Here is a 9,880-nt window from a genome sequence, read left to right as displayed (position 1 = left end):
AAAGACCCTACGTTTCCAAAGATAACCTGCATACAGAGGAAATATACATTAGTATCCTGGAAGGATTAGTAATTGCTATTCAAGATCTATAAATTAAAGTGGAAAAATTGGAAGAATTATTGGTTTGTATTCTAAAATTGGAAGCTTTAGAGACTTTGTTTAAAAAAAAAAATAACAGAGTCATTTGAATAGGACCAAAATCACACTTCTCAGGACTTCTGCTCACATCAGTGTTGATTAGCAAATCAAATAATCCATTACTAAACTAACTTGAAATCAAGGATGGTTTGTTTGGAATTTTATATGTAATTAATCTCACAAACCTAATTAATGGCATTTACATATCATCCTTTAGGTATGTTGTTAGTGTACCTCCATTTTAATCTGGAATTACACTTTGTCAAAGATATCAATGAACTATATTTATAAAGTGTTGTTTTAATATATAGTTAGAAATTGGATTGTTAATCTAAACTCCTTCAAGTAATCTGCAGGGCTATCAGTACAAAAAGAACATGAGCACAATGTTGGAAGCATTAGTGATTTATATTCTATAACTGGATGGACAAGAGATTAATATCATAAAAATGAAAGCATTAGTGATTTTGATTGAACTTACCTTGAAACAAATCTTTTCCAGTCTGCTGTACTCTTACCATACTCTGACACCACTGCCCCTCCCACCCAAACTCATGACTACACAGATCTTTCAGCCAATCACGTTATTAATTTTGCCTATAATACAAGGTACTTGTATTATAGGCAAAAAAAAAAGGAATTGAAGATGATTCACTTGGAGTCTTTTCTGTAATTATAATAAATAACAGTCAATTAATGTGTTTTGTGAATCTTATTAAATGGTCTGTATTCGTATAGCGCTTTACGTAGTCCCTGGGGTGCACTGACAGAGGCGAAGCTGCCGGACACTGGCCCCACCAGGCCCTCTGACCACCACCAGTAGTCTTGCCCCAAGACACAACGACCGAAACAGTCCGAGCCGGGGGTCGAACCGCAACCTTCCGATTACAGGATGAGCTGCCAACTCTTGAGCCATGATCGCTCCAATATAACTTTAATCTGGAATTACACATTTTCAAAGAAATGAATAAACTACCATGACTGTTGTTTTTTCCCATCCTCCATCAGTGTGAGAAAGAAAACACAGGATTTTGCCGTTGAACAACAAGAACTTTATTGAACTTTATCTGAACATTGTTGTATATGAACATCTGTGTGCAGGTGCATGCATGCTTGTGTGTGTGTAGCTATGTTTGTGTGTCTTTATTGGCAGTCATTTTCCTTTCCATCAGCAACATCGTCTGCCTGCAAAGGCAAATGAAGAGAGGAGATTCTTAGTATTTGTTGCAGTAACTCATTTCATCTGATATTTCATTTCTTGTTGGCTGTGTTACTCTGTTAACTTACATTCACTGGCACACCATCATTGCTGGACTGAGGCTCTTTAATGGCTTCAGAAATCTCCAACTTCCTAGTTTCATCCTGTGACTTTAGGTCATCTTTTTCCACCAGTGGTGGTTTATTGCTTTTCACAGGGTGCTCAGGAATTAGAATCCTCGGTCTTCTAGCCATTTTCCTCTTCTTGTAAGGAGCCCACTTGACTAAGGACTTGCAATACTGTGTTGAAAGAGAAAATATTTTTAAAAATACATAAAATAAAAACAAAAATATTAAATACAGTTAAGGTGTTTGGTGCACATAGCGTGGCATGTTTCCAAAGACACACTGCATACAGAGGACATCAGCACAATGTTGGAAGCATTAGTGATGTATATTATATAACTGGAATGTCCAGGGACAGGGATGAAAATTATGGAAGTTTAGCTATTTGTATTGTATCATTGGAAGGACTAAGGATTAGGATCATAACAAAATGAAAGAGTTAGTGGTTAGGATCGCACTTACCTTGAAACAAATCTTTGCCAGTCTGCTGTACTCTCACCACACGCTGACGTTAATGCTCCTCCCCCCAAAGTTCATGACGAGAAAGATCTTTCAGCCAATCACACGATCTAATTTGCCAACATAGTTGAGGGTACCAATACTTGGAATGGAAGACGACTCGTTTGGAATCTTTTCTGTAATTGAAATAGACTAAAATTAAATTAAATTAAATTAATATCTTAACAGCTTTTAGGAATTTTGTTAGTGCAATGTTTAACTCTTTTGAAATCACACCTTGTTAAAATGATCTTTGATTCTCGAAATTCTTGCTGGTAGATACTCCAATAAAATAACTTCAAACAGACGTGTTTATGAACTTATTGGCAGCAGTACACTAACTACATGTAAGTAAAAATTAACAACTGCAGGAACGTAACAGTTTAATAGAATTTGTAGATAACAATTTATAATTAGACTAATTACTTATCTGGCTATTGGACATACAAAGTTATGTTGCAATGTAGGAAAAAATTATAAGTACAGCATAATAGTTGGTGCTGATGTCAGAGATAAACCATGGTGAAAGGCATTGCCATCTGATCAGTGTGATGTGGAGATTAGGAGACAGGAAAACAATGACATTTAAAATAGACATAGAAAAGAAAATACTACAAAGGAAATAGTATTATGAATAGAACATTTTGAATCTCTTGGCGTTTGACGGAGGTGGTTGCACTTTCTCCTTCTCCCTCTCCCTTATCTTTCCTGTTTGGCTTCTCATGTCTTTTGTATGGTCTTTCTTATTCTCTAACCCTGAGAGAGTCTCCCAGACTTGTTTTCTGTAAACCTAAAGAAGAATTATGGATTTTATCAACTGGTCCCTTAACGAGACTGACAAACTCCTGGTTGGAGCTGGCTCGGACCTGGCTTATAGAAGAACAAGAAGCGGCTACAGCTGTTCAAAATCCCACAAGGCTGGCCGACAAGACAGACGATGGGCAGGGCTGTGAGTACTCAGACTGTGTTTTTTTGACACAATATGGATAAGATCTTGGAAAAGCTCATGGCTCTGCTACATGGATAAGATTTTGGAGAAGAACAACAGGAATTGAGAAACCTGATGACCAGTGACGGATATTAGAGCATCTATAAATTGGAAGCAGTTTGCTCGCACTAACCAAAACAACTACCATCTTCACCTCATGCCGCCCCCTTGTCACCGACTGGATGCATAAGGCAAAAGCTGACGGGAATAACAATTCTCCTTTGATAACAAGACCGTTTATTGTATCTCCCTCCTCATTCAAGACCACCCGCGTCAACCGAAGATTGTTGACTTTTACGTAACCAAGTGAAGGGAAACTTTCTCTCGGCAGGACACACACACACTCACACTCACACAGACCTACACTTCCCCCCACCTCCCCACCCCCTCCAAATGCCTTCGAAGCTTATGTCTTCTATGTTGTGAGATGTGATGATTCATGTACTGAGGTGTTTCTTTCTGTTCTCAAACTGATCTCCCTGTGTGAGCTCAGACTGGGGGGAGTTCTTTTTTCTCCTCGTCTTTCCTCGTGTTGTGGATTTTCCATTGTTATGCGTCTCTGTCCTGTCTTCCCCATGTTATATTTGTGTAATGTATGTATGTTCGGAAGGGTAAGATGGCGCTGGCAAAAGGTCGGCAGCCTTAAACCAATTTCCTTCGGGGTCAACCTTTTGTATCAATAAAGCTTTATTGAAATGAATTGATATGCAGACAGAATCCCAGCTGGCCACAGCACATGGCAGCCCCTCTGTGAGCCTGGTAGTGGTGGAGGTTTCTTCCTGTTAATAGGGAGGTTTTCATTACGACTGTTACCATAGGTGTTGCTCACAAAGGCCATAGTCATGTTGTTCTGTTTTCTTGATATTGTTGTAAGGGTCGTTACCTTTCAAAGCAGCTTGAAGAAACTGTTGGTGGAATTTGGCACTATATGGCACTAAACAAAACTGAATTGAATTGAGTTCACATCCTGCAATGAATAATCAATCACCAACCAATTAGATATATATTTCTGACTAATCTTGACCTCTTAACTGTTTGTGTGTGTGTGTGTGTGTGTGTGTGTGTGTGTGTGTGTGTGTGTGTGTGTCTGTGTGTGTGTGTGTGTCTGTGTGTGTGTGTGTGGTGGTCATGTTTGTATGTCTTGCCTAGCATTTAATTTTCTTTCCCATAATTAGAACTCCTCGGCTGCAAAGACAAATTCATGGCGGCGATTCTAAGTGTCTTTTGCAATCTTTTTTTTTTTATTAATGTTTTGTTTTTTTCCTGTGCTCCATGAATTTACAGTGGATGGAAAATCATTGCTCTGAAACTAAGACCCCTGAAGAGCTGCAACAACCTCCCTGGTTCCAGCTTGATCCACTAACTCTGATTGGAGAACCTTCAAATAAATCCATCTTCTCCATCTTCTCCTAAAAGGTAACAACATGGACTCCTAATTCAAGCCTGTTTCCACTGCCACTCCCCCAAAGTTTGCTGTTATACAACAACCGTTCAGCAAATAAGAGCACTGAATTCTGCTGTCTTTTATAGGATACTGGATCTTGGAAAATAGGAATACCCATTAGGAATTTTATGTGTAACTAATACAACTAACTTAATAACAAGATTTGCACAGCTACCATTAGGAATCATTTTATTTGAAATTATACCTTGTAAAAGAAATCAATAAACTTTGACTCTGTACTATTAAATAAAATGTTGCACAAATGCCCAATTTTTTTCTCACTAAGCTGCTAATATTATTATTAGTAGTAGTATTTATATTATTAATCATGATCAGATAATTTTATTAATCCCAAAAAGGGCCATTTTTGTCTGCTCATTCACACAACCTATAAAAATTAATAACCATAAATATGAATCCAAACGACCCCTGTCAGCATTTAGTACTCTAACAGCTAAAGATTAGTACAAATATATTACATTGCATCTTTTACTTAGTCTTGGGAACAACAATGAGCATCACATTTGGATTCACCTTTGGTTTTCTTTTCTTGTCTGCAGTTTGAACCACCATAAATCTTGATGTTACACAAACTTTGACATCCCGCATTAACCCAGTGTGAGAATGAAGACACACAATTTGATATTTGTAAAGAAATAAACTTTATTGAACTTCCTTTTAATCTGCATTTATTTACTTAGATGTATTTGTTGGAATGGAGCAGGAGCAACACCACCATATAGAATAATATGGTTGCAGCAGCAACTGCAAGTAGTATCCACCAGGTCAATGGATCCAATAGTTGCCCACATGTACACCTAAAACGTTTATGAGGATAAGATGTTAGTGGATGTATTCTTTTATTGTGGTAAGTATCTCTGTATAACAAAGACAAACTGCTCTTGCCTGCAAAGTTCTCCTGTAGGATTCTCATCTTGTAGGCTCAGACCAATGCGTGCTTCATTGTCTGCATTTTGCAGCTGTATTTCCACTGCATGAAGCACAAATGAAAATCTTCGGAATACCATGTGGGACCACTGAATCTCAGGAATCAAACATATGTAGAACTAACATTTGCACATACCTGACATTGTTCTTCCTTCTTCTGCATTTGATGAAGCCAAGTTTCCAAAGATAAACCCCATACAGAGGAAATAATCATTACTATCTTGGAAGAATTAGTGATTTTTATTCTATAAGTGGAAGATCTGAATATTAGAATGGAAAATTTTGGAAGAATTATGGATCTGTATTCTAAAAATTTGAAGGACTAGAGATTAATATCGTAAAAATGAAAGCATTAGTGATTTTGATTGGCCTTACCTTGAAGCAAATCTTTTCCAGTCTGCTGTATTCTTACCACCCTCGACATCACTGCCCCTCCCACCCAAACTCATGACTACACAGACCTTTCAGCCAATCATATTATTAATTTTGCCTATATTACCAGGTACTAGTACTTGGAATTGAAGATGATTCACTTGGAGTCTTTTCTGTAATTATAATAGATAATATTCAGTGAATCTGTTTTGTGAATCTTATTAGTGTACTGTAACTTTAATCTGGAATTACACCTTTTAAAAGAAATGAATAAACTTCTTTTTTTTAAGTGTTGTTCTAATCTACAGTTAAAATGGGACTTTTAATCTAAAGTGATTCAAGTAGTCAGTAGGTATATAACAGTATTATATAAGAAGGATTACATTACAGTGCTGCTCCTCATGTTTTGATTCAGCTGCAAATCTTTGCATTATATTCTTTTTGAATACCATGACCGTTGACTTTTCCCATCCTCCATCAGTGTGAGAAAGAAAACACAGGATTTTGCCATTGAACAACAAGAACTTTATTGAACTTTATCTGAACATTGTTGTATATGAACATCTGTGTGCAGGTGCATGCATGCTTGTCTGTGTGTAGCTATGTTTGTGTGTCTTTATTGGCAGTCATTTTCCTTTCCCATCAGCAACATCATCTGCCTGCAAAGGCAAATGAAGAGAGGAGATTCTTAGTATTTGTCGTAGTAACTCATTTCATCTGATATTTAATTTCTTGTTGGCTGTGTTACTCTGTTAACTTACATTCACTGGCACACCATCATTGCTGGACTGAGGCTCTTTAATGGCTTCAGAAATCTCCAACTTCTTAGTTTCGTCCTGTGACTTTAGGTCATCTTTTTCCACCAGTGGTGGTTTATTGCTTTTCACAGGGTCCTCAGGAATTGGAGTCCTCGGTCTTCTATCCATTTTCCTCTTCTTGTAAGGAGCCCACTTGACTAAGGACTTGCAATACTGTGTTGAATGAGAAAATATTTTTTTAGAAAATACATAAAAAATAAACAAAAATATTAAATACAATTCATATGTTTGGTGGACATAGCGTGGCATGTTTCCAAAGACACACTGCATACAGAGGACATCAGCACAATGTTGGAAGCATTAGTGATGTATATTATATAACTGGAATGTCCAGGGACAGGGATGAAAATTATGGAAGTTTAGCTATTTGTATTGTATCATTGGAAGGACTAAGGATTAGGATCATAACAAAATGAAAGAGTTAGTGGTTAGGATCGCACTTACCTTGAAACAAATCTTTGCCAGTCTGCTGTACTCTCACCACACGCTGACGTTAATGCTCCTCCCCCCAAAGTTCATGACGAATCAGATCCTTCAGCCAATCACATGATCTAGTTTGCCAACATAGTTGAGGGTACCAATACTTGGAATGGAAGATGACTCATTTGGATTCTTTTTTGTAATTGAAATAGATGAAAATTAAATTAAATTAAATTAATATCTTAACAGCTTTTAGGAATTTGGTTAGTGCAACTCTTTTGAAATCACACCTAGTTAAAATGATCTTTGATTCTCAAAATTCTTGCTGGTAGATACTCCAATAAAATAACTTCAAACAGACGTGTTTATGAACTCATTGGCAGCAGTACACTAACTACATCTAAGAAAGAAAATAAGAATTTTAGGAATGTAACACAGTTTAATATAATTTGTAGATTACAACCTATAGTTTGACTAATTTCTTATCTGGCTATTGGACATATGAAGTTATTTTGCAATGCAGGAAAGCATGACAGGAAAAGAGTGAATGCTGTGATGTAAGATATAAATCAAAGGGATAGACATCTCTATCTGATCAGTGTGATTTGGAGATTAGGACAAGGTAGGTGGAATGAACCACATTAACAGTGATAGAAAAAAGGAAATGTTAAATCAATAAATTGATCTCACACGTTTCCTGTTATCATTATCCAGTGGATCTAAGTGTCTTTTTGACTTGCTCACTTGCTTTTGAGTGAATGTTGTCCATGTGGATACTTGGGTTTCCTCCAACAGTACAGAAGAGTTTCGTGTTAGGCTTACTGGTGATTCTTAACCAGCCATGGATAGAAAATGGTTTAAATGAAGAAAAAAATATAAAGTGCTGCCCAAATGTATGGTTAAAATCTCATGTGGTCGTGGCTTGCAGTACCACAGCACGTGAGATTGACGCACCTGTGCTGCATCTACGATCTAGCCTCACCACCTTAAAAGCTGTGCAGGGTCCTGTATCAAGGGATGTTGCGGAGATGTGGAATAAACCATGCTGAAAAGCTTGAAAATGTCACTGGGCCTGCAGTGGTTTGTTACAGTGGTGCCAAAACCCAGGATAGTGGGCACTGCAGACCCACAACTGGGTTGGCAAGGGGCCGAGCACTGCCATTCCCCCAAACTTTGCTGTTATACTCACAACAATCTTCCAGCCAATCAGAGAACTGAATTCTGCTGTCTTTTATAGGGTACTGGACCTTGGAAAGTAGAAATACCCATTAGAAATTTTATGTGTAACTAATATAACTTAACTTAATTAACAGGATTTGCACAGCTACCATTAGAAATATTTTTATTTGAAATTATACCTCGTAAAAGAAATCAATAAACTTTGACTCTGTAGTATTGATTAAAGTGCTGTATGAATGTTCACATAAACAATGGCTTTTTATCTGAGTTGCTATTATTAGTTGTTGTAGTATTTTATATTAATGATCAGAGTCAGATAACTTTGTTAATCCCAAAAAATTGCATTTTTTTCTGCTTATTCACACAACCTATTGTCAGAATTTAAAATGAATAATCAAGAAAGTTAACCAATTGACCCCTGTGAGCATTAAGATTGCTTCCAATTTTACATTAGGTCTAATGTCCGTCACTGGTCATCAGGTCTCTAAATTCTCGTTGTTCTTATTCAGGATGTTATTCATATTGCAGAGCCATGAGCTTCTCCAAGATCTTATCCATATTGCATTTAAAAAAACACAGTCTGAGTACTCACAGCCCTGCCCATCGTCTGTCTTGTCGGCCAGCCTTGTGGGATTTTGAACAGCTGTAGCCGCTTAAGCTAGCTCCAATCAGCCAAAACTCTGTTATCATGGTTCCGAATTGGTAGATGTCATTCAATGTCCTCCACTGAGAGTGTCGCCAGTCACCCGACGCAACCGACCATCGAGTATCCAGCAGCAAATGTCTCCACAGGACAATCGAGCTCTCCCAAGCCCAGGAGTTGTCAGTTTCGTTAAGGGATCAGTTGATCAAATCCATAATTCTTCTTTAGGTTTTTAGAGAACAAGTCTGGGAGACTCTCTTAGGGTTAGAGAATGAGCAAGACCATACAAAAGACATGAGAAGCCAAGCAGGTAAGATAAGTGAGAGGGAGAAGGAGAAAGTGCAACCGCCTCTGTCAAGCGTTTCACAGCGTTATGTAACGGTGAATGTTTTGGATATGAATTGAGCTGCTTTTCGGGGATAACCTCGAAGGGGACTGGAGGCAGCTCCCCAGCGTGGTAGATTCCAATGTACTAATGAGACATGAAGAATTGAAAGAATTGAAAAAAGCAAACGGGAAGGTGGGGCACGAAAACAAGAACGAACAGCTTGTACAAGAGGGGGGCCATATAGATAAGACCCAGAAGGGGTATGTTTGGAGGCGTGGTCCTGCTCCTGAGGTTCAGCCAATGTATCTTGAATAAATGGAAGATCTAAAGATTAGGGTGGAAAAATTGGAAGAATTGTTGATTGTATGGGAAAATTGGTAGCCCTAGTGATTGGGATGAAAAAAAAGAAGAATCAATAGTAATTAGGATAGAAAGAATCCAGACTGGACTCACCACTTAACAAATTTTTCTTCTCCAGACTTCAGCTGACATCACTCTGAAATCACTATCTACCAGTAAATCAGACGATCGATTTATGCTGTCTGTTATAAGACACGGTAACTTTTAATTGAGGATGATTTGTGAGGAATTGCATGTGTCATTATAGTAACTGTGTAATCAAATCTACTAATTTGCATTTTATTCCTTAAGAACCGCATTAGTGTGAAATGTGACTCATTTGGAAATCCACATTGTGAAAGAAAAAACATAGTTTGTTTGGAATAAAGTTCTGTGTTATGTGTGATGAACTTTGACTCAGGTCATAACAGTGTACAAAAAA

General features: G+C 37.6%; 1 long non-coding RNA gene across 1 annotated transcript; it reads right to left on the bottom strand.

The window, feature by feature from the left end:
- Nucleotides 1-6,279: 6,279 nt before the first annotated feature.
- On the bottom strand, nt 6,280-7,073 carry LOC134624440 (uncharacterized). The gene is made up of 3 exons (XR_010093548.1): nt 6,974-7,073; nt 6,473-6,682; nt 6,280-6,370 (listed from the first exon to the last, which is right to left on the bottom strand). It is a non-coding gene; the product is annotated as an uncharacterized LOC134624440 (long non-coding RNA).
- Between the last annotated feature and the right edge of the window lie 2,807 nt (nt 7,074-9,880).

Source organism: Pelmatolapia mariae, linkage group LG3_W (genome assembly GCF_036321145.2).
Source record: "Pelmatolapia mariae isolate MD_Pm_ZW linkage group LG3_W, Pm_UMD_F_2, whole genome shotgun sequence".
NCBI lineage: Eukaryota > Metazoa > Chordata > Actinopteri > Cichliformes > Cichlidae > Pelmatolapia > Pelmatolapia mariae.
Note: the sequence above shows the minus strand (reverse complement) of the source record. Positions and strands in the feature narration are given on the sequence as shown.